Here is a 25,001-nt window from a genome sequence, read left to right as displayed (position 1 = left end):
ACTGCCGCCTTGCTTCGTCCCCCCCACATGCAGCCACCAGCCTAAATCCCAACACTGCCTGCCAGGTGCATTGATACTAACCCCCCCCCCCCAGCCCCCCGCAGGATTGTGATGAGGATCGGATACAGGTAATGTGAGCCACAAACCGTTGAGCGTGTACGAAAGCGCCCCATGCGTGCCTCCCTTTCTCTCCCACACTCCCCACGCCCGGTCAACAGGGGCAGAGTCCTTCCCTCAGGGCTGTTTTTGTAGCCCACGCTGAGCGCGACAGAACGGCCGGCTGAATGGCCAGTGAGCAGAACATCTGTGCCTCTCTGGGCTAACATCTGCCCAGGAAATGACTGCCCCGGAGCCTGGTCCATTCTGCATCCTCAATGCTGCCATTTCCACCCGCCCACCCCTGGGTCCCTTCCCCCGGCTAGCCTCTCTCTCTCGAATTCCTCCCTCATCCTTCAAATGGCCCCCAGGCTCCGCTCCCATCCACCCTCGGAACTGCAGCCAAGGTTCTTTTTCTAAAACAACAGATCTCATGAGCCATTCCACTGCCCGCAACACTCCAAGGCTCCCTAGCACCCTAAAGATAAAGTCACGCCCTGCCCAGCATTCAAAATATTTCACTTCACATCTGTTTGAATGGCTGTGAGAGAGAGAGAGACAGAGATAACAAGCATTGGCAATGATGACACACAGTGTGATCTCATACGAGGAATCTAAAAAAGCTGAACTCGTAGACGCAGAGAACAGGTCGGCGGTTGCCAGAGGCGGGGGTAGGGCTAGGGAGTGGAATGGGTGAAGGTGGTCCACAGGTAGAAACTTCCAGTTATGAGACGGGTAAGTCCCGGGCATGTCGCGTACAGCATGGTGACTACAGTTAACAATACCGTGTCCTATATTTGAAAGTTGCCAAGCGTAGATCTTAAAGGTTCTCATCGCGAGAAAACTCAGTTGTAACTGTGTGTGGTGAAAGATGTTAACTAGAGTTACTGTGGCGATCGTTTTACAATGTAGACCTATCTCGGGGCACCTGGTGACTCAGCTGGTTAAGCCTTCGACTTCAACTCGGGTCACGATCTTACAGTTTGTGAGTTCGAGCCCCACTTTGGGCTCTGTGCTGTCAGCACAGAGCCTGCTTCAGATCCTCGGTACCGCCCCCCTCCGCCCCCGCTGCCCCTCTACCCCTCTCTGAAAAATAAATAGATATTAATATATATATACAGGGGCACCTGGGAGGCTCAGTCGGTTGAACGTCTGACTTCGGCTCAGGTCATGATCTCACGGTCCGTGAGTTCGAGCCCCGCGTCGGGCTCTGTGCTGAGAGCTCGGAGCCTGGAGCCTGCTTTGGGAGTCTGTGTCTCCCTCTCTCTCTACCCCTCCCCCACTCTCTCTCTCTCTCAAAAATGAATAAATATTAAAAAAATTAATATATATATATGTATATCAAATCATTATGTCAGACAACTAAAATTAGTACCGTGTTAGGCCAATTATATCTCCGTAAAACTGGAGAGAAAAATCTTGTAGTGCAAGGCCCTGTCTTGTCTCTAATCCAATCATTTACCGTTTCCTTTTCCATCCTAGCTTCCTGCATGCTAAATTCGCTCTGTACCCCCTCCTCCTGTGTGATTCCTGCATCTGGGCCTTTGCACCTGCTGTTCCTGCTGCCTGAAAGACCTCACCTTTATCTCTGTCCACAACTCGTCTTCCAGGGCACAGGTGAAAAGACCTCTCCTCCCTACTCCCTGCGCTGCCCAGAGAAGAGTGGGTCCCTCCTTCCACTTGTCCGTCAAGCCTCTGCCCAGTCTCCGCCTCCTCCAGGAAGCCATTCCTGACTACCCCCACGCCCCCAGAATCCTTCCTTTAGTCTCGGCACTTGTGCACGCTGGGTCGGGATATACTGGGGGTATGCTGGGTGGGGATGTACCGGGTTATTTTTGGTCTCTCTGCCTTTGGGGACCGTGAGCTCTGTGAGGTCAGGGGCCGTGTCTGAGCACGCGGGTGTTTCCCGCACCTTCCCAGGGCCTGGCATAGAGCAAGAAAATCAGTTGGGGGTTGGTGCGTGGACAAAGGAACAAACGAACGGTTGAACGCACGAATCTGGATGAGCGAGCCAGAGCTTGGGAGCACAGGAATGGCGACTGAGCGCCACTGAGAGGGGCCTCTTGGCCTCGTGGGACGTGGAAAGGGCTTGGCTCCTTTCACCTGATCGGAGCCTCGGTTTCTCCAGATGCCAACTTGGGATACTAGTAATACACTTCTCAGGTGGTTGTGAGGACTGAAGGGGGTCACATCGTTGGTTCTACCTGCCAAACTGTCACCGCCTGGACCCGAGCGCCTGATGTGGGGGCTCAGGACGGGATACGAGGAAAGAGTGTCTAGGGCACATTGTGTCCGAGGCCATTCAAGGTCACCCAGCCGGGAGGCCTGCGCTCCCTGTCCTCAATCCTCCAGGCCCCTTGCCTAACACGGGCACCAGGCTCTTCCTCTAGCCGAGCACCCAGGTTTTGCCTGGATCTGGCGTGAGCTTTTCTCAGCCCCCCAGACTTCCCAGGGCTGCCCGCATCCTGTCCCATCCATCGGTGTCACAGCCATCTGGCCCCAGGTCCCCCCCACTTCCCCATCCCCCCGCCCCCTACTTCCCCACCCCACACCCTACACACCCCGCTGTTAATAGGCAACCCCTTCCCCGCAGACAAGTTGACAGAGCCCTTTCATGGGCATTGTCTTCAGGGGGCGTCACAGCCACCCAGGAAATGTGTACTCGAGGCCTGTTTTCACAGCAGCAATGACAGCTGACATCTACTGAGCAGTTAATGTATGTCAGACCCTCTGCCAAGAAGAGCCCGCCCCTCCTCTGCTAATTTAATCTTTAAAAAAAAAAACAAAGCAAGATCCCCAGGAGGTTGGTTCTATTCTCCCACCTTCTAGGTGGGAAGACTGAGGCTCAGGGAGATGCCGTGACTTGCGCACGGTCTTGCGCGGGGAAGCGGCAGACCTGGGATCCACACCCAGACTGAACGACTCTGCAGCCCATGTCTCGGTCCACCGGACACGGCCCCCGGTGGAGGCACAGGGAAGGCAGAGGGACATAAAGACCGAGGCTTGGAGGCATTCTAGATCAGAGAGGCGGTCACGGGAAGCTCTGAGAGACGCTCAAGAGGGTGTCAGGGGGCAGAGAAGCCCGAGGAGGTGTGCTTAGCAGGGGAGGCAGCCCGAGTAAAGGCTTGAAAGTGGGAGTCTGAGTCAATGTCAGTGTCACATCCGAGAGGGAAAGCGTCTGAGAGACTGAGAAAGACACCCAGAAACACGCGCGCGCACACACACACACACACACACACACACACACACATACAGTGTGAGCGTGAGACCTGTCTATGTGATCTGGGCACGCGTTAGCATGACTGTGTGTGCACAGACACATACGTGCGTGTGCACATGTGTCAGTGTGTGCATACCGTCAGGAAAGATGAAACATTTGAAACAGGCAAATAGATAACCGGCGCCTTCTCTGTGCGTCGTTTGTGGTTATCGCGGCCTCTCTCAACTTTAAGGCATCTTACAACTCTTACGTCGTAGCAAGCCGATGGTAATGCAGATTGTGCCCGGATACACTTTACTGCCCTCTGGGTAAGGACCAGCTTTGCACCTGTTTGTACATCCCCGGCAGCGGTCCTGATCGCCCACGTGTGTGTGCTTTTTAATTCTCCTTGAGGTCGGTCGTTACGTCGTATTAGTTCCCTCATTAATTGAGGCGTTAAAGAAAATCTTTGACACACGCTCAAGGATCTTATGTTTGCACGGGAGTGGTGGGTTTCCCTTTGCAAAAAGCGGATCCTTTGATTGCACTCATGTGCCCGCCCTCTCAGGGGCTGCAAAGCTGCGCACAAGCCACCCCCTGCCCTCGCGCCCCTCACCGCCTCTGGCCTGTCCAGCTGACCGCACACAACATCCCCCTGGGGCGGGGACGCCAATTGTGACATTCGTCAGCACTCTCTGTGTGTCCAGCTCTGGACCGTGCTACTTAAATGTCTGAGCTATTTAAACATCATCCCACGCTCCTGTGGGGCAAGCGGTCTCATTACCCCCGCTTGACAGGTGGGGAAACTGAGGCTCAGAGCCTGTGAGAGAGCTAGAGAGGAAGTGGTGAGGCCAGGCTTTGCAGCTCAGCAGCCCGACTTCTGCGTGTGCAGCTTCCTCCACTGTCTACAGGCAAGAGGGTTTGTGGGACCCTCCTCCCCCTCAGACCTGGTGCAGACAGAAATAAGTCCGGTTGTGAAGGATCCTGTTTGCGTGTCGTGATTTTCCCATCAACCTCTGGGAACTGGGCACCTGGGATCGTCCTGGGTGGGACCGAGGGGCGCACTGTGGTGCCGGCGTGTGACCACCTCCTCTCCAGCCCGACTTCCTCTCAGACTCCATCCCAGAGCAGGGCCCAGTGCATCCTACCCGCTCCAGGGCTGCCACAAGCTGAGTGCCAGCACTGGCCCGGAGCAGCTGGGGGACGCTGTCCCTCTGCAGGTCCGCAGGGACACAGCCACTCCGAGTACGACGACCGTGTGCCAGTGCCACCCGGGTACTTCACACGCCACTCCGTGTCCTCACCATCGTTAGGCAGGCCCTGCCTCACTGCCATTGGACACAGGAGAGGACCGAGGCTCAGAGAGGTTAAGCAACTTACCGAAGGTCAACAGGGCAGAGCTGCAGTTTGAACTCAGCTCAGCGTGTCTCCTAGTCCCGGGACAGAGTCGGGCTGCCTTCCCCCGGCTTGCAGGGGCGGCGGTCCTTCTTATCCCAGCCAGAGCCCAGAGGGGACTGCAAGCAGTCGGCAACAGTGGATACTGGTCCCTCGGCCCCCACCCACTCCCTGCCCGGGGATACAGGCAGTGCTTTCACGGGGAGCTGGAGGTGGCCCCCTTCTCCAAGACCAGTCAGGGGACACCGGGACTTCCCGATCAGCTGCGACTGGAGCATTCTGCTACAGGGATGCTCCTCCCTACCTCGGCCTCCGTTCCCCCAACACCGGGATCCTGCTCCCTCCGCCGTGCACAAAGCTAGCTCATGTGCTACCCTACGGGGTGCGAGGTTAGAAAGAGCCGCCCCCCTCTGCTTCCTGTCTCAGCAAGTGGCACTTCCACCCACACGTGTGCACAAGCCAGAGAGCGAGGAGGCCTCCTTACCACCTCCCTCTGCTCCCCTCCCCCACCTCCAAACCCTCCCAGTGGCAGAGACTGCCGGCTGAGCCCCAGCCTCCGCCATCCCTTCTCCCCGGCGTGATAGAACCTCTCATGTGGAGCTGGGTATGGCCACTCAGAATTAAACTACATTTCCCAGCCTCTCTTGTAGCTAGGTAGGTGTCCTCAACCGATTAAATTCTGGCAAACGAGAGGCACGCAACTCCCCGGGAGGTCCTCCCCCTTCCCTGCTCTCCCTTCTGCTTTCCCTTCCCACTCGTCATAGTGCAGGACATGGTGTGATCCATTTGGACCACAAGAGCAAAGGCAGTAGCATGGGAATGGCAGGGCAACAAGGCAGAAGGAGCCCGGGGCCTTAACACCCTGGACCAGCCAAACCAGAAGGAGAACACTCACACCAGGACTATACGAAAGAGGGGACATAGAGTTCTATCTTGTTTAAACCAGCACTTTGGGACTCTGAAGTGGCAGGTGAATCTATGTCCCAACGAATAGAATGACCAGGTTCTGTGCGTTTTATCTCCTAATTACCACCCACGTTCATCTTCTTCTTTCAAATCTCCACCAACTTCACCGCAAAGGCATGGCCCCCTCACTCCCCTCACTTTCTGAGCTCCAGCCTCATGGGCCTTCTGTCAATTGCTTACATGTATCATGCTCGCACCTGCCACAGGACCTTAACACATGCTGCTGCCTGGAACACTTCTTCCTCCTCTCATCATCTAACCATTTCCCACTTTTCCTTCAGATCTCAGCATGACCACCACTTGAAGAAGTGACTCAGTGACTCAGTGACTGAGGACTCAGGGAAGTCCTCAGTGACTGCCCTGACTAGGGCAGAGCCCTTGTGACAACCCCCCCTCCCCCGATAGCATCATGAATTCCTACATAACATGTGCCACAGTTACAATTAAAAATCCCATGAGGTCCCCTCAATTTTGCTGGGAATCTAAAACTGCTCTAAAACAACAGTCTTAGGAGAGCTAACAAAACCAAAAATTCTATGAGAGCATCTAGAAATCTGTCTTCAAAATGCACTGCCCAAAGTATGAAATTCTGCATGCCAGGCTTTTGTTGCTGCACTGCTAGAAACAGCAGAAAACTGGAAACAATCCAAACATCCACTGAGAGGGAACTGGTTGAATAAACCGTGGACTGCCACATAGGAGAGCACTCTACAGCTGTGACAAGGAGCAGGGAAGTTTTTCTGCCACTGCCCTGGAGTGATCTTCGGGATGTGGGATTCATGTGAGAAAATAAAAAAACAAAATCCACGGGACAGAAGTGTGTTTGCCATCTTTTGAATATGTGCGTGGGGTATATACACCCTTGCTTCTTTTTTCAAAAAATACACAATGGAAGAATAAAGCATAAACGAACAAAAATGGTCACCTGTGGAGGAGGGAGGCAACGAGTAAAGGGAAGGGGAGTGGAAGTTAGTCCTCCCCGAGTGTATCTTGTTTCTTATTTTATACATCTAAACAGCTTACAAGAGTGTAAAGCAAAGACAAGAAAAAGGAATCCCCTAAAATATTTAAAAAAAAACAAAAAACGAGTAAACCTGGCTGAAAGTCAAGTTGGCAACCACACTAAAAAGGATGATTGGAAGTGATTTTAAAACAGAACTTTGGTTGTACATCCCTAATGGGCTTTATCCTAAGGACCAGAGAACCACAAAGAAACAGAACCACAAGGCAATCTTCAACTGCCCTCCATCATTTTATAGGTAGTGATTATAGTGGTATCATTATGTTGAAACTATTACCTTTATAATATAGGCTGAAGAGAAAAAGAGATACAAAGGCAGAATCGAAGGAGTTAAATGACAACCCTGTCATCTTGAATGTGAATGAGTTCTCACGTCCTCCAGTTTGAAGCCCCGACTCCGTGAAAACCCAGTGGCAGTGAGCACCCCTGAATGTCCAGACTGTGGTCCCTAATTCCCAGTGATCACCCAAAGGAACAGGACTCCCATGAGAAACAGCTGATTCCAGGTAGATAGTGTGTAAGATGATCCTAGGAGGGCCGTATGTTATGTTCATTTTACAGATAAGGAAAGCGACTGCCAGGGAGATTCAGCGAGCTGCCCAAGGTCATGCAATGGGTAGGGGGCTGTATGAGGATCTGAACTGGGGTCCATGCCCTTAGCCATCTTCTCAGTTGCCTCTTCATTAATGTTTGGATGTTCAGCATCAAAGTAAAAAAGGAAAATGAGGATAACAGCCCAAGCTTGGCAAAGGCCAGTCGGGTCGGGGGGCGGGGAGGGGGGGAGGAGGAGGAGGAGGAGGAGCGTTCAGAACCACGGACAGCACCCCCAATCACTACCCCCCTCATGGGTTCAGCTGTGCCTATACCCAGGGTGCTCAGGCTTGATCAGGGACCGGCTGGGAGGTGCAGACCCAGGTGTCATTATGCCAGCCTTTCTACTGGCCGCTCGTCACACCCTCCTGATGTGCTTGGGGCCAACCAGGCTCTCTCCAAGACCACCACCTTAAGAGCAGGGATCACCACTGAATTCCTCACGGCGCCCAGACAAGAGGCATTCTCACTGCCCAGATGGGGAAACTGAGGCTCAGAGAGGCACTACGCTGACTGAGGTCAGGCCACTGGGAAGCAGCTGATTCTGGCAGCTGATTCTGGTCATTCCCCTTGCCCACCCCGCTTTCCTCTTGTTGGCTCTTTGGAAGGCTGAGAGTGGGGTGCTGGTGGCCCATGCTGAGCGTGAATCACCCTCATCTTGTGTGTGTGTGTGTGTGTGTGTGTGTGTTTGAGATTTCCCCAGCTGCAGCTGTGAGCTGGGGAGAGGAGTCTGGGTACATGAGCTCCAGGCAAGAAGGCTGCTTTTCCCAGCAAAAAAGGAGCAGTAAGCCTGGCATGACTCCCGCCCTCCTCATCCATACAGCACCTGACCAAGTCTACCTCCAGAATATTCCTGGGCACTGTTCTGTCTTCACCCTGACCCAGGCCACCATCAGCTCTCTCTCTGAGAAGCCGGCGGATTGTAGACATGCTTTGAAGGTGGGATTGACAACACCTTCAGGAGATGCACAAATGAATATATTTAGCTGCTGCCAACGTCAACGTGCCTCCGGTTTTCTACCCAGACCTAATTTTATTTCTTTGCAGACAACCACTGAAGTGGAAATCCCAGGCTCTCCATAAGGCCTGGAGGCTGGGCCAAACCCTCCCCTCAAACATCCCCTACCTCACCCATCCCCCACCCCCCCCCCCCACTTCTGCTGGAGGCCATTAAAGAGGCAGCAAATCAATCAAGGACTCCACACTGTGTGCAATGATCAAAACGCGAGGAAATAAAGAGGAGAGAATCATTATAGCTTAAAAGGGATTTAGGAGATCTGCCAGCCAAAAGCAATGTAGGACTTTGTCTCCCAGGGTGAACCAAGCACCCATCAAAATACACTCAGGAAACAATGATAGGAAGGTGGGATTTTCGAGGATATTAAGGGATCATGAACTTCGGGTAGGTGTGAGAAGGGTAATTCCACGAAAATGTGGTTACTGAAGGGAGAGTCCTTATCTTCTAGAGATATGTTCTGAAGGATTTATGGATGAAATGACCTAACGATATGATTTATGACAGGATAAGCCAGCAGCCGTGGGGAGGGCCCCCTACCCTCCCCAGGGTGGCAAGTGGGCGGGGCTGGCCCCAAATCAAGATCATCTAGAGGAAGCTGCACCTGAAAAGAAAAAAAAGAAAGAAAAGAAAGAAACGTGGAGGAAGTTGCACCTTTCCCAGAAGACCTACTTCACATGATTGCAGTCAACGCCCTGTGTCAGGAACGGGGCCAGCCTGCGGTTTACCGATGCGGAGAAGAACACGGCGGGACCCGCCCACTGGCCCACTGTGTGGTGACACTTGTTGATTTTTATACTATAATCCTCTGTACTTTTGTGAGTGTGGTGGGGGGAGTGGGTAATGAGGGTTTGGGTTACCCTGTGTGGTTCAAACCCTGCCTCTGACACTTCTGTGACCTGGGCGAGTCACAGTACCACTAAGTGCCTCAGTTTCCCCATCTGTCAAGCAGGGGATGACAATGTCAGCCTGACGGGGCCATTGTGAGCCACAGGAGTCCACACTGAGAACAGAGCCTAGCATGTCACTCGTGAAAAAGAAATCCTAGCTCTGATTACTGCTACGAGGTAGCATTTGAGCGTTTACGCGGTATTTTTTACTTTTCATTTGTCTGAGCCGATCTGGACCCCACCTCTGTGGAGGAGGACACAGGACAGCCTGAAGGTTTTTTTTTTTTAATCTATTTTTTTAATGGTTATTTTTGTTTTTGAGAAAGAGACCATCAGCAGGGAAGGGACGGGGACAGAGGATCCGAAGCTGTCAGTGCAGAGCCCAACGCAGGGCTCGAACTCAAGACCCATGAGATCATGAGCTGAGCCGAAGGCGGACCCTCACCGACTGAGCGACCCAGGCTCCCTCAACCTGAGGGCTTTTTCAACAGATGGGGATGTAATTCATATACCATGCAATTCGCTCATTTCAAGCACACACCGCTGTGGACTTCAGTGCATTCACGTATCGAGCACCACAATCAATTTTGGAATATTACCCCACATCAGGGCACTGCTCCAAGGTAGGGTGGTGAGTCTGAGCCCTCTTCTGACTTCTCTCATGGCAGAAGGGGCGGGCTGTGAGGACCGCGACCTCAGGAGCTTCTGAGGAACAGTTCTCAGGAACTGCCAGCGGGCAGGGCCTGGGGTGTTCTTTAGGGACCCCGGGGAACTGTCCGCTGGCCCGGCTTAGAGATACGTCGCATGTATAGCAATCACGTGAGCTGTATCTTTAGAGAAAGGTGCCCACAGACCCCAGTGTGGCTTTCTCGAGATCAGTGATAACCTGCCACAATTTCCCAAGAGGGAGGGAGAGACAACCTCTACCTACATAGGGGGGGTTCGAGCTGCTACGAGGCCCATTGAGGGGCATTTAATGACCGGCCCCTGGAAGAAGGGCAGTGAGGGAGGAGTCGCACGGCTCTGGGGTGTCTGACTGAGCCACTGGGGAGCTGGTAGCGACATTTACCACCATGGGAAAGGGGGACAGTGAAGGGAGGGGTAGGAAAGGGACAGAAGAATCTGTAACTCCCATCAGAAAACTGTCCTGAGGGGGCACCTGGGTGGCTCAGCCGGTTAAGCACGGGACTCCTGATTTCTGCTCAGGTCATGATTTCACGGTTTGTGGGTTCGAGCCCCGAGTAGGGCTCTACACATGGGATTCTCTTTCTCTCTCTGCCCCTCCCGGTTCACAAGCACACACTCTCTCTCTTTCTCAAAATAAATACATAACCATTAAACATACACACACACACACACACACACACACACACACACACACACCCAAAACTGTCCTGAGGCTCTGACAGGGTTTGACAGGCCTTTGGGATGAGACTGAGCTGATTTCAAATCCTGACTCCTGCCTTCTGAGTCACGTGGCCTGGAGAAGCCTCGCTGGCTGCCTGGGTCTCCTGATCTGCAAAATGCAACAGCTGTGAGGCTCTGGGGGGCTCAGACCCGGCAGGTGGAAGGAGGTCCACGCGTGTGGCCTTCACCCTGAGCACTAGCTCCCCTCTCTGGCTCAGGTCCTGGGGAAACCCCACCCGAGGGAACACCTACAATGGGGGAAAGGGGTGATGCTGGAAAGACCCTGGGAAAGGACTGACACAGGGCACTGCGGGTGAGGGGCTTTCCATGCTCAAGTGGAAGGGAGATTCTGGTGGCTGAGAGGAGAGAAACCTGCCACACCTCCAGGGTCACGGTGATGATAGTCTCCACTCTCCCCTCCCCCCACCTCTGCTTGGCCCCCATCACATCACTGTTCCAGTAGTGATCCCTCTCTGAAATCTCTCATACAATTACCTTATTAACTTGCATGTGCCCTGCCTCCTTCTCTAGGATGTCAGCTCTTCCTGTGGTGACCTGTCCCCAGGACTTGGCATGTGCTTCCTGAATGGCTGAAAGGACACTCCCCGCGGGGGGCTGGGCTAAGCAGGACAGGGGCTTCCTGGGAAGGAGCCCCGGGTTCCCAAGGAAGCCTGGGAACGGCAGCGGGCTCTCAGCCAGAAGGCAGGTGAGGTTCCCTGCCCAGCGAGGGTCACCCAGCAGCTCCCAGGAGGGACGGCAGGGTGGGGCTCAAAGGTCTCCTCCCCAGGGCACCAATTGCTGGGATTCTGGGAGGGAGAAGGGTGTTGGCTCCTGGAATATGTTTTCCATGGGGACAGGGTCAGCACCCCTTGTGTCCCCAGGCCCCTGGCTCTGGGGGGACTCCTGTCTGTTTGGTGACTGGTGGGCGGCCAGGGACTCCGGGCTCATCAGACCTTGTTCCTGACAAGGGGCTGCTCCTGGCTGGCCTGGCCCCTGCTTAGGCAGGACCAGGCCTCACCCTGGGTCTGCCTGTTCTTCTCTCTGCAGAGCCGGTCCCCACCCGGCTGGGGGTGGGGGGTGGGGGGTGGGGGGTGGGGGTAGCTCTTTGCTCAAAATCCTCTGAACTCCTCATCCTTCCATCCTTGCCTCAGTCCCAGTGGCTCAGGGGCTGTAGGAGCCTCCTCCCTGTTCTCTCAGCCCCTTTGATCTGTTTTCCATGTGGCAGAACAACACGGCCATGTTCTAAAATTTGACTGGAGTCCCACCCCAGGGATGCCAAATCCTTGCACGTCCTGGCATTTCTCTGAGGGTAAAAGTTCAACCACCCTCCCCTCAGCCCCGACCCTCCCACCCTGGTCTCTGTGCTATGGTGTCTCACATGCTCCCCTCTACGTTTTCCTTGACCACTGGGCCTTTGCACATGCGGTTCCCTCTGCCTGGTTAGTTGTTGATTCTCAGCTTGCAGATCAGGCCTCAAATGTCACTTCTTCTTCTTTTAATGTTTTATTTATTTTTGAGAGAGACACAGACAGACAGAGGGAGATTGGGGGAGGGGCACAGAGAGAGGGAGACACAGAATCCGAAGCAGGCTCCAGGCTCTGAGCTGTCAGCACAGAGCCCGACGCGGGGCTGGAACTCACAAACCGCGAGATCATGACCTGAGCCGAAGTCGGACGCTTAACCAACTGAGCCACCCAGGGGCCCCTCAAACGTCATTTCTTCCAGGAGACCTTCTCAGACCCCTAGCCAGGTCACATCCCCCTGCTACACACTCGAGGGGCACCGTATTTGCCTTCAGGGACTGTATGGGGTAATTATATAACTATTTGTTTAACATCTGCCTCCCCTTAGACCTCGAGTGCCCGGGGCGTGGGAACCCTCTCTACCCAGCTTCCCCCAGGACCGCACCTGGTATCTCAAAGTTTGGGGACTGGGAAGACAGGTTCATTCCTTCACGCACTCATGCGTTTGCTTCCAGTAAGCGCTTACTAAGAATCCACTGTGGCCGGGCTACAAAGTTGGTATAGACCTGATCCCAGCCCTGTGGGGCCCACAGAGCAGGGGTGCAGGGAGGGCTTCCTCCTGCGAGTCTTAGACAGTGGGCAGGGGGTCTGAAAGGCTGGGGAGGGGACCACTAGGCTCGGGAACAGCCCATGCAAAGATGTGGAGGCCGGGAAAGACACGCACGGTTGTGAGTATGTGGGGCTGCGATGCAGGGAGGGAGGAAGGGGGCAGAGAAAACAAGGACAGACGGAAAGGCTGAGGCCCCAGGAATCAGAGCAGAAACTCAGGGCCTAGGGCCACCTTCCTGCCTCAGCAGCTCACTTCCCTCTGGCCTCCCAGCCCGGCAGCTCAGGGCCCGCAGGAGACATGCTCGCTGGCTCCAACCCCTTCCCTCGGGGGCCCCTAGCAGCAGGGACAGGGCCTGGCAGGGGCCCAGGGCAGTGTGTGCGGGTTTTCCTCAGTGCATCAGCAAGCAGGGAGCCCTGAGGGGCACCAGCTCTGCTCAGAAATGATCCTCATTTTCGGGCACACCCCAGTCGGCCAGGGCTCTCGCCGAGTGCTCAGGCCGCCCGTGGACCAAGCCCAAGCTACAGATGGAGAAAGCGGGGCTTGGGGAGGTGTGGGGGGTCTCAGAGCTGGGATGGGGCACAGTCAGGCCTGAACCCACAGACCGCGGGGCTTCGAGCGCAGAACAATGCTCTCTCAGGAGCCGGTTCCGTGTGGGGCAGTCTGGTCCCAGGCAAATCCCCTCCCCTGAGTCACACGGGGCCTGTTGGGGCTCAAGGTGATCACAACAGCTTCAGTGCTTCTAGGTCCGGCTCTGAGCGTTCTGTGCACACGAAGGCACCGACCTCACCATACCCCAGAGGCCGGTACTATGGTCAGCCCATCGGCCCATTCCAGAATCACAGGCATTTCCTGACAGGACAGGCACACTGCCTGAAATCGCAGCATTTGTAGAGACCCTGAGGAGCCTGCCGGCTCCGGATCACCCTGAACAGGAAGGAGCGGCTAGCTGGCTGGGCACAGAAGGTTCTGGGGCTTGGAAGGTGGGTTGTGCTATAGGAATGTGCCCTCTACCCATCTCTCATCTCACACGTGGAGGCCAGCAGGCCAGTTCCATCTTGACTCCTGGCACCACCTTCCCTTCTGGAAGCTTCTTCCTGCCTGGAGGGAGATCCGAGGGGGCAGAGTCCCGTCTGGACCCTTGTGCCCCGGTATCCCAACCACAGCCTCATCCCCAAGCACAGGGTCTCAATCCCTGCAGGGGTAACTTCTCAGCTCTCCCTGATTACGTTATATTCTTGTTACTATATTGCTAAATTGTAATGACCCCATATTAATGAAATATGATATCACTATACAGGACTAGTCTACTATCCTCGTAACTTTGGCAGGGAGGTCTCTCGGACCCTACCATCTAGTAATATTGCCATCTGGGACTTGAAATTTCCCTGAAGTTAGTAGTTCTTATTTTCCACCTGTTTATAAAAGCTGCTCATGAACCTGAACTGTTTTTTGGGAACAGCACCCACACTGCAGGGTTGTGAGGATGATCGGATGAGTGGGCCGGCGATCGGGGAGGTCGGTGCTCAACCAACGGCAGGTTCCGTTTCTCTAGCTCGGCAGCACCATGTTTTCATATGTTCCAAATTATTCTTTAAAATCAAGAAATCAAACAGAATAAGGCCTATCCATGTGTGATGATGGGAAGTGAGTTCTGAGATATATTTTCAAGTAAGAAGCGCAAAGAACAGCATGTATAGAAGATCACCATCTGTATTTTTAAAAATGGGGATATCTCATTCATGCAACTGAAGAGCAGAAAACAAACATCTCATTTAAAAATGGGCAGGGGCGGGGTGCCTGGGTGGCTCAGTCGGTTAAGCGTCTGACTTCGGCTCAGGTCATGATCTCACGGTTTGTGAGTTCGAGCCCCGCGTCGGGCTCTGGGCTGACGGCTCAGAGCCTGGAGCCTGCTTCGGACTCTGGGTCTCCCCTCTCTCTCTGCCCCTCCCCCACACGCGCTCTGTCTCTCTCTGCCTCTCAAAAATAAAAAAAAAAAAAAACGAATAAAAAAATTAAAAACCAAAAAACAAACCAAAGAGGAAACCGGTGTCGGCGAAGATGCGGAGAAAAGGGAAGGAACCCTTGCGCGCTGCTGGTGGGAACGCAAATTGGTGCAGTTCTCAAAAAGCAAATAAATAAAAATAGAACTGCCATGTGATCAGTAATTCCACTTCTGGGTATAGATCCAGGAAATGACATCACCGTCGCTAAAAGATACGGATTCACTGCAGCACTATTTCCAACAGCCAAGACATGGAAACGACCTACGTGTCCATCGATGGATGAATGGGTAAAGAAAATGTGGTGGATACGTATACAGCGGAATCCCACCCGGCCATAAAGAAAGAAGGAAATGCTGCCATTTTCAACAGCGTGGATGGAACTTTGAGGGCTTCCCGCGAAGCGCAATCAGTCAGACAGAAAGTTAAATGTTGTGTGATCTCATTTACACGCGGAATCTGGAAAAGCCGCATCATGGAAACAGAACAGGTTGGTGGTGGTCAGGCACCAGGGCCAGGGATGGGGCCGGGGGTGGACGCGGTGAAGGCGGTCAAAAGGTTCAAATTCCCGGTTACAAGAGAAGTAAGTCCTGGGGCTGTCGCATACAGCATGGCGACGACAGTTAATAATACTGTATTGTGGACGTGAAAGTTGCTGAGAGAGTAGATCTTAAACGTTCTCATCACAAGAAAAGCACCTCTGTAACTCTGTGCGGTGACCGATATTAAGGCCACTTACTGTGGTGATCTTTTTGCAATGTATGCAAATATCGAATTATTATGTTGTACACCTGAAATTAATATGCTGATTATGTCTCAAAAAGATAAATAAATAAAAAGGAGCAGGGGAGCCTGGGCGGCTCAGCTGGTTAAGGATCTGCCTCTTGGTTCGGCTCAGGTCATGATCATGCTGTATGTGAGTTCGAGCCCCACGTAGGGCTCTGTGCCGACAGCATGGGGCCTGCTTTGCATTCTCTCTCTCCCTCTTTAGCTGCCCATCCCCAACTCGTGTTCTCTCTCTGTCTCTCTCAAAATAAATAAACGTAAAATATATATACCAAAAGAATGGGGACATATCTAATCTGTCCATCCACCCATCCATCTGTCTCCTGTGTTCACACAGGATATGTCTGGAAGGGTGCACAGGGGACATATAATGTACCCCTGGACCCCCACCCCTCACGCTTTTCTCTCTCTTGTCCCTCTCCCTAAAACGCACATGGCATACTATACACTTTACCTCCTTATTTGTCGTCTGTCTCTTCCAGAGAAGAAGCCCCATGAGGGCAGGGGTGTTTGTCCACCGTGTTGGCCGCTGTGACCCCTGAGCCAGAACGGCGCTGTCCCAGGGGGTAACCAGCAGGCACAGGTGACGACTGAGCACTTGCAATAGGGCTGCTTGGGACAGAGATGTGACATGAGTCAAATACACACTGGGTTTTGAAGGCTCCGTGTGTGCTATGACTCAACTGTGTCTCCCTCCAAAACTCACATGCTCAAGCCCTAATGCTCACTTGGTCAGAAAGTGACTGTATTTGAATTTTTTTAATGTTTATTTATTTTTGACAGAGAGAGAGAGAGAGAGCACGCGAGCACAAGCGGGAGAGGGGCGGAGAGAGAGGGAGACACAGAATCCGAAGCAGGCTCCAGGCTCAGAGCTGTCAGCACAGAGCCCGACGCGGGGCTTGAACTCACGAACTGTGAGATCATGACCTGAGCCAAAGTCAGGCACTTAACTGACTGAGCCACCCAGGCGCACCTGAATGTGACTCTATGTGGAGACAGGGCCTTTAAAGAGGTGATGAAGGTAAAATGAGGCAGTTAAGAGGGGCCCTAATATGATGTGACTGGCGTCCTTATAAGAGGAGATTAGGAAACAGGGACACAGGCACAGAGACAACACAACGTAAGGACTCGGCCAGAAGCAGACCATCTACAAGCCAAGGAGAGAAGCCTCAGGAGAAACCAGTTCTTCCCGCGCTTGGTCTTGAACTTCCCGCCTCCAGAGCTGTGAGCAAGTACATTTCAGGTGTGTAAACCACCCAGCCTGTGGGACTTTGTTATGCAGCCCCAGCAGGCTAGTCCGGGATGAAAAAACAATGTAAGCTATCTCATTAATAATTCTTAAATTGGTTCCACGTCCTGGGTTTGGATATAGTAAACTAAAGAAACATATTATAAAAATTAATTTCACCGGTTTCTTTCTACTTTTTTTTTCAAACGCACCTCCTTGAAAAGTTAAAATTTCACCTGCGGCTCTCATTTGAGGCTCGTGATCACATTCCTATCGGACCTCACAGCCTAGCACGGTGTCTGGAACATAGTAGGTACTCAACGAACATCTGATGGATGAATGAATGAGATCGCTGGCTTTGGGAAATGACTGGGGGACAGAAGGGAGGGAGCCTGGCTCGTCCCTTTGGTTAAGTATCTTGTTAAAAAAAAAAGATCTAAATTAAAACATGATAATATACTCCTTGCGATGACTTAATATATTAGAACATAAGTGACATTAACACTCATGCACTTAAAAGATGCCCCTCATGGGTATAGACATAAAAGCCAGCCAGCAGGTGCTTCGGATGGAGTGCCGGAAAGTTGTGATTCAGAGGGCAGGGGCATCCCTCCCCACACCCAGCGTCAGGCGGGGAAGCAGACCCCAGAGTCCGTGCACAAGCCCCTTCCCCAGGATGAACAAAACACAGGTGGGGCCCAGGTATAGCCCTCAGGGTCAATGACCTAAGTACCACCCATCCCAAACTCCCTCCAATCCTCCTGTCTGCTTCTGGGGTTTGCTTTGTCCATCTGTAAAATGGGCACATTTGGCTCACACCGTTAAAAAATAAAAAAAAAAAATTCTTATTATGGAAAATTTCAAACATTGGCAAAGGCATAGAAAATAGAAAGGGAGCCTCTAAACACCACACTTACCCTCAACAACCGTCAACTCGTGGCCAATCATTTTGTTTGACATATACACCCCCTCTCCACCTGATTTTTTTTAAGTTTTGTATTTATGTAAGTAATCTCTACACCCCAGGTGGGGCTCAAACTCTCGCCCCCAAGATCCTGAGTTGTACGCTCTTCGGACAGAGCCAACCAGACATCCCTTCACCTGATGATTTTAGTTGTTGACGTTTATTTATTTATTTTGAGAGCGTGCGAGCAGAACAGGAGCACAGAGAGAGAGGGAGAGAGAGAGGATCCCAAGCAGGCTCCGCCCTGTCAGCACGGAGCCCGACATGGGGCTTGAACTCAAAACCGTAAGATCACGACCTGAGCTGAAACCGAGAGACGGGCACTTAACCGACTGAGCCACCCAGGCACCCCTCCACTTGATTATCTGAAAGCTTATCTCCAACCGTGGTATTATTATACCAAATAAAAGTGAACAATTATACCCTAATATCATCCAGGATCCCTGTGGTAATTTCCCTGAATATCAATGAAAAAACCACAATGTGTTGTTCAAATGAGTGTGTCCCAATCGGGATCCAAACAAGGTCTACGCCTTGAACTTTTCTCAAATCTCCTTTAACACAGCTTCTAGATTACTCCTGCAGTTCCTTCGGTCCTGCCAGTATCCACCCTCCTATCAGTTATCTATCTGCTGCACAACAAATGGCCACATAGCTTAGCGGGTTAAAACAGCAAAAGTTACCTCACGGTTGTTGTGGGGCAGGAGTCTGGGCGTGGCCTCCTCCAGCTCAGGGTCTCTCACAGGCTCTCGGCCTGGGCTGTGGTCTCATTCGCAGGCTGGCTGGGGAAGAATTTGCGTCTGAGCTCACTCACTAGATGTTGGCAGCATTCGGTTCCTTGCCGTTTGGTCCCCTCCAACGTGGCAACTTGTTTCACCAAAGGGAGCAAAGGAGAGAGAGAGAGAGAGAGAGAGAGAGAGAGAGCGAGAGAGCAGTGAGTCGTGGGTCTCTGGCTTGTGCACCTAGAGAAGCTGCTGAAACACAGCTTGATGGGGCTCCTGACTCAGTAGGCTTGGGTGGGTCCCAAGAATGTGGATTTCTTGTTTTTTTTCTATCTATCTATCTATCTATCTATCTATCTATCTATTGAGAGAGGGAGGGAGAGAGAGGGAGAGAGAATCCCAAGCAGGCTCTGTGCTGTTAGCACACATGAACCATGAGATCATGACCGGAGCTGAAATCAAGAGTCAGACGCTTAACCGACTGAGCCTCCCAAGGAGCCCCGGAATGTGCATTTCTAACAAGTTCCCAGGTGACGCAGAGGACCATGCTTTGAGAAGTACTGTGAATTATAGGGACCTCCCTTCCTTCAGTTTTAATTTCTTCCTTACATTTTATCTGTTGGTGGGTGACTTAAGAATTCCCAGGTCAGGCCACTGATTTCAGCCCTGGTGGCGAATAAGAATTACTTGGCATGTTTTAAAAAAGATGGGGACTTAGAGGCCCCATTCAAGACCGACTGAATCAGAAAATGGGGTGGGAGTTTCAGAGATGGGTTTCTATTTCTTTTTAACATTTATTTATTATTGGGAGACAGAGAGACACAGAGCGTGAGCAGGGGAGGGGTAGAGAGAGAGGGGGAGACACAGAATCTGAAGCAGGCTCCAGGCTCTGAGCTGTCAGCACAGAGCCCGATGCGGGGCTCGAACTCACGGACCTGAGATCATGACCTGAGCCGAAGTCGGACGCTCAACTGACTGAGCCACCCAGGTGCCCAAATGGGTGTTTCTATTTTTAAAGCTCTGTGTGTGATCCTCCTGTGCAGCCAGGCAGGGTTGAGACCCACTGGGCAAAGAGAATGGGGGCTAACCCTGGGTAAGTCCCTTTAAATACTCACAGTGCTATCAATGACTGGGGTTTATTGGGGTGTCTCTCACATGACAAGCCCTGAACTTGTATCTTCTTGTCTCATTGTCACCAGGGCAATTGCGAGGCAGGTGTGATGGCTCATTACCCCCGTCCCACAGATGACAAGAATGAGGCTGACACAGAAGGGACTTCCCCAAGGTCACCCAGTGTGGGGATTTTCAAGTATATTCCATGGGGGATTTTCAAGTAAATTCCTTGACACCCCTTCCCTCAAAAAGTGGAGCTGTGAGCTGGACTTAGTGACCACTTCTAGGGAACAGAATATGGTAGGAGTGATGGGGGGTGACTTCCGTGACGAGCATTCTGCTTGCTCCCTACCTGGAATCACTCAGGCTGGGGAAGCCGGCCGCCATATTGCAAGGCCACTCAAGAAGCCCATTGGAGAAGCCCTCGCCGTGAAAGAACGGAGGCCTCCTGCCTACAGCCAGGTGAGTGAGAGCCGCGTGGAGGTGGGTTCTCCAACCGTGAAGCCTTCATGTGACTGCAGCTCTGGATGGCCTCTTGTCCGCAGCCTCATGAGGGACTCTGAGCCGGAACCAACCAGTTGAGCCACTCGGGAATACCTGACCCATAGAACCTCCAAGAAAAAACATGCCTGCTAAGGGTTGGGGAGTTTGTTGTGCAACGATAAACTCATACACGCCAAAAGACAATCTCAGGTCTGAGTGGTTCCGGGGGACTCCACTCTTACTCCGGCCCCTCAGGCAGAGTCTTCCAACAGGCAGGTGTGGGGGACATGGGCTTTGTAGTTTCAGGGATGGGTGTTCATGAGTCCCTACCCCACACATGCGCAGACCTGGGAGCCCTCTGCCCCCAGCCCATGTCCCAGCGTGGCCGCAGACTGACCCTGGGAGGTCTCCCCCTAGCAGGGCCCCACGTTTCCTGGGGCACTGGACTGTAAGGGCCACGGAGGTGGGGACAGGACTGGTGGTCACCACAGAAGCTTATGGGGCACATAGCAGGTGTTCAATAAACAGCCGTTTCATGAATCATTCCCTTGAACCAGCTTCTTCGGGGGGACGTGTTGGCTGATTAGAAGCCCTTTTTTGCATGCAGCACATCAGGGGTCTGTCTCCTGCAGGAGGCTGCAACTCCCTGAGGGGTCACTCTGCCTTTATACCCTAAACGGGGCTGGGACACCGTCCCTGGAGGAGCAAATGTAGTAACAGCACCTCCAGCGATCAGTAACTGGAAAGTGACAAAGCTGGGTTCAAAGGCAGCTCTGAGCCCCTTGTCTACTGGTGGCCACAGGCCTAGAGCACGTGCTGGAGTCTCCGTGTTCTCTCGGTGGGAAGCCCCCAGCTCTCTGATGTAGACAAGGGGGCTGTGTGCTCAGGCTCAGCTGTGGATAAAAGCCTCGGGGAGCCGGGCCTTGGGAGTAATTCCTGCCTGACCCCAAAGCCACCCCAGGCCCAGAATGGCAGCTGTGAATAATGGATGACCCTGGGGGAACATTATGGCCCATGATTCATCTGGTCTATGGCCTATGGAGGGAGAGGCTGGATGGACTTCCCCAACAGCCTCTCATGAGTTCAGAGTCAAAGGCAGGGGCCCCAGGGGAATCGGGGGAGGGGGGTCAACCTCACTGCCTACTGCCCCTCCATTTCAACCTTCAGATGCTTCCTCCTGGAGAGGCAGCCATTCCGCTCCCCAGGCCCAGGGGCTGGACTCTGGACTACGGAGGAAAGGAAGGGAAATGGCTTTGATGGGTGGTGGTGATGGATGAGGGGTCTACAGCCAGACTGCCAGGGTCCGAGTCCTCTACTGCATGCTAGCTGTGTGCCCTCAGAGGATTTACTCACCCCCACTGAGACTCAGTTTCCTCATCTGTAAACGGTAGGGAATAACATCTATTTCGTGGAGTTGCCAGGGGCCCACTGACTTAATAGCACATATCAAGTACTCGGCAAGTGACCTGGCACACAGTAAGTGCTCAATAAATGCTAGTCAGTGTTCTTATGCTGTGTACCAGGCAACGTGGGGAGCATTCTGCATATTTTAACTCATATAATCTCCATACCCAGGGCAGTATCCACTGTTGTACAGATGAGGAAACTGAGGCTCACAGACATGAAGCTTAAGATTTCACAGGCGACAGTCCATGCGAGAAGCAGAATTTGAAAAAGCAGAATTTGAGAAAATCCGGTGAGCAATTTCCAGTACACTCCAGAGTTCCAGTCGAATGTCCTGTCCCACTGTTCCCCAAATACACCTGCTACCCTACAAAAGCCCCTGAGATTATACGACCGATCCCTACCTCGTACCATCTATACAAAGCTCAACTCTAGACTGAAGACTTAAATGCCAATGATCAACAAAAAACACTTAAAAGTCTTCAATAGAAATTATAGGTAAATCTCCTTTAGAACTCAGTGTTGGGAAGGATGATAGATTATGAACTCAAATGTCTAAAACAAAGCTGCAGAACCTTAGTAGAAAGTATATGTGAAGATGTTTTAGTCCGTAGGGTTGAGAAGGATGCTTCGTATCATTAGTGATCAAGGAAATACAGATCAAGATCTCAACTAGAAATAATTTTATACTCAATTGGCAAACATTTTCAAATCTAAAAATACCAAGTGTCAGAAAGGACATGGGTGGCACATGCTGAGGGTAGGAATGTAATTAGTACAACCACTTTAGGGACGCCTGGGTGGCTCAGTCAGTTAGGTGTCCAACTTTGACTCAGGGCATGATCTCACGGCTCGTGGGCTTGAGCCCCACGTCGGGCTCTGTGTTGGCAGCTCGGAGCCCAGAGCCTGCTTCGGATTCTGTCTCCCTCTCTCTCTGCCCCTCCCCCGCTGGTGCTGTCTCCCCCTGTCTCTCAAAAATAAATAAACATAAAAAAAAAATTTAAACAAAAACCAAGTGGGACACGGCCCAAATGGGACACGACCCAAAAGGCCATCCGCAGGAGAGGTGATGGATCAGGGGTCCACTGACCTAGTGGACTGGGACAGAACAGCTAAAACAAGTGAACTATTATGGGTCAATCCTAGCTACATACTATTACATAAAGAAACTAAGTCCCAGAAGATTCACGTGCCCTGATACCATTTTTTGGTGGCCTGGATGCCCTTTGCTGTGGATTGAATTGTGTTCCCCCTCCTCCAAAAACATACTCAAGTCCTAATCCTTGGAACCTGTAAATATGAACTTATTTGGAAACAGGGTCTTTGCAGATGTGATTAATTAAGTTTAGATGAGGTCATACTGGGTGAGAATGGGCCTCACCCATGCGTGGTCGACTAATTTTTTTGACAAGGGTACCAAGAACACACAGAGGTGAAAAATAAGTCTCTTCAATAAGTGGTATTGGGAAAACTGGATATCCACATGCAAAAGTATGAAACCAGACCCCGTCTCATACCACTCATAACAATTAACTCAAAATGGATCAAAGACTTACACGTAAGACCTCAAATCATAAAACTTCCAGAAGAAAACATTGATGTTAGTCTTAATGTTAGTCTTGGCAATGATTTCTTATATAAGATACCAAAAGCACAGGCAACAAAAGCTAAAACAAACAAGTGGGACTATATAAAACCAAAGAGCTTGTGAAAAGCAAAGGAAACCATCCATGAAGCGAAAAGGCAATCTACGGAATGGGATCCCAAATATATAAAGAGCTCATACAACTCAATAGCCAAAACAGCAAACAATCCGATGGAAAAATGGGCTAAGGACCTGAACAGACATCTTCCCGAAGAAGATACATGAATGGCCAACAGGTAGATGAAAAGGTGCCCAACATCACTCACCACCAGGGAAACGCAAATCCAAACCACAAGGTGATACCGCCTCAAATCCGTTAGCATGGCTGTCATCACAAAGACAAGAGACAAGTGTTGGGGAGGAAGTGGGGAAGGGGAGCCTTGGTGCACTGCGGGTGAGAATGGAAACTGGTGCAGCCAGGAGGGAAAACAGTATGGACGCTCCTCAAAATATCAAAAGTAGAACTACCCTACGATCCAGCAATCCCACTTCTGGGTATAGATCTGAAGGAAAGGAAATCAAGATCTTGAAGAAACACCTGTACCCTTATGTCTCTGCAGCGATATTCACAAGATCCAAGACATGGAGACAAACTTTAATGTCCATCAACGGATGCATGGATGAAGAAGGTGTGGGACACACACACACACGCACACACACACACACACACACACACACACACAGAGGCAAGCATGTGAGGGGACGGGTGTGTCGATTACCTTGATATACCATGTATATCCATGGTTGAGAAGGATGTTCAGCATCACGATATAATTATCTTGGTACATAATGTATATGTGTATCAAATCATCATATTGTATACTTAAAAAATTTTTTTTAATGTTTACTTATTTTTGAGAGAGTGGGGGAGGAGCAAAGACAGAGGGTGACACAGAATCCAAAGCAAGCTCAGGCTCTGAACTGAGCTTGGACGCTCACGAGTGCGGGGTTTGAACTCACAAAATGAGAGATCATGACCTGAACCGAAGTCGGACGCTCAACCGACTGAGCCACCCAGGCATCCCTGTACCCTTTAAATATATAGTTATATTTGTCGATTACTCTTCAATAATGTAGGGGGGTGGGAGGGAGAGACAATGACACACAGGGGAGGTCACTTGGGACAACGGTGGCAGACACTGGGGTGACGCGTCCACAGGCCAAGGACCGCCAAGCCTGGCTACCAGCCACCAGGAGCGACAGGGAACAACAGATCCTTCCCTGGAACCTTCAGAGGGAGCACGGCCCTGCCGACACCTTGATATCAGATCTCTGGCCTCCTGGACTGAGAGAGAATAAATTTCTATGGTCTTAAGCCGCCAGGTTTGTGGTTATGCGTCCCAGCGGCCCCGAGAAGCTAATATACTCTTCTAATAAAGTGAGCGAGAAGAAACTAAAATTAAAAACACAGGGAGAACTTGTTTTGTCACGCTTCGCTTCACTGTGCATCACGGACACTGTGGTTTTTTTTTACAAACTGAAAGTTCGTGGCAACCCTGTGCTGAGCAAGTCTATGGGTGACTTTTTCCCCAAAAGCATCTGCTCGCTCTGTGTCTCTGTGTCACATTCTGGTAATTCTTGCAAAATGTTCCGCACCTTTTCATTATTGTTCTATTTGAACTGCGGCAGTGTCATGGTAAAACTTTAACGGATGAGGATCTGCTTCCTATGAAGGAGCAAAGAAAGTGGTTCCTTGAGATGGAATCTACTCCTGGTGAAGATGCCGTGCAGGTGGTTGAAACGGCAACAAGGGATCGAGAATATTCCAGAGACCGAGCGGAGGAAGGAGCAGCGGGGTTTGGAGGACTGGCTCCAGTTTGGACAGAAGCTCTACACTGTGGGTGACACGCTCGCGAGGAGCGTCACGTGCTACAGAGAAATTGTTCTGGAAAGGAAAGCCATCGATGCGGCAAACTTCACTGTTGTCTCATTTTAAGAAACCACCAGAGCCACCACCCCCACCTTCAGCAGCCACCAGCCATCACCATCGAGGCAAGACCCTC

At 51.8% G+C, this 25,001-nt stretch overlaps 1 long non-coding RNA gene across 1 annotated transcript; it reads left to right on the top strand.

The window, feature by feature from the left end:
• The first annotated feature begins 456 nt into the window (after positions 1–456).
• On the top strand, positions 457–6,436 carry LOC122234643. The gene is made up of 3 exons (XR_006212511.1): positions 457–744; positions 1,579–1,713; positions 6,257–6,436. It is a non-coding gene; the product is annotated as an uncharacterized LOC122234643 (long non-coding RNA).
• Positions 6,437–25,001: the final 18,565 nt, after the last annotated feature.

The sequence above is a fragment of the Panthera tigris genome, chromosome E3 (genome assembly GCF_018350195.1).
Source record: "Panthera tigris isolate Pti1 chromosome E3, P.tigris_Pti1_mat1.1, whole genome shotgun sequence".
Classification (NCBI taxonomy): Eukaryota; Metazoa; Chordata; class Mammalia; order Carnivora; family Felidae; genus Panthera; species Panthera tigris.
This window is presented reverse-complemented; position numbering and strand designations above follow the sequence as displayed.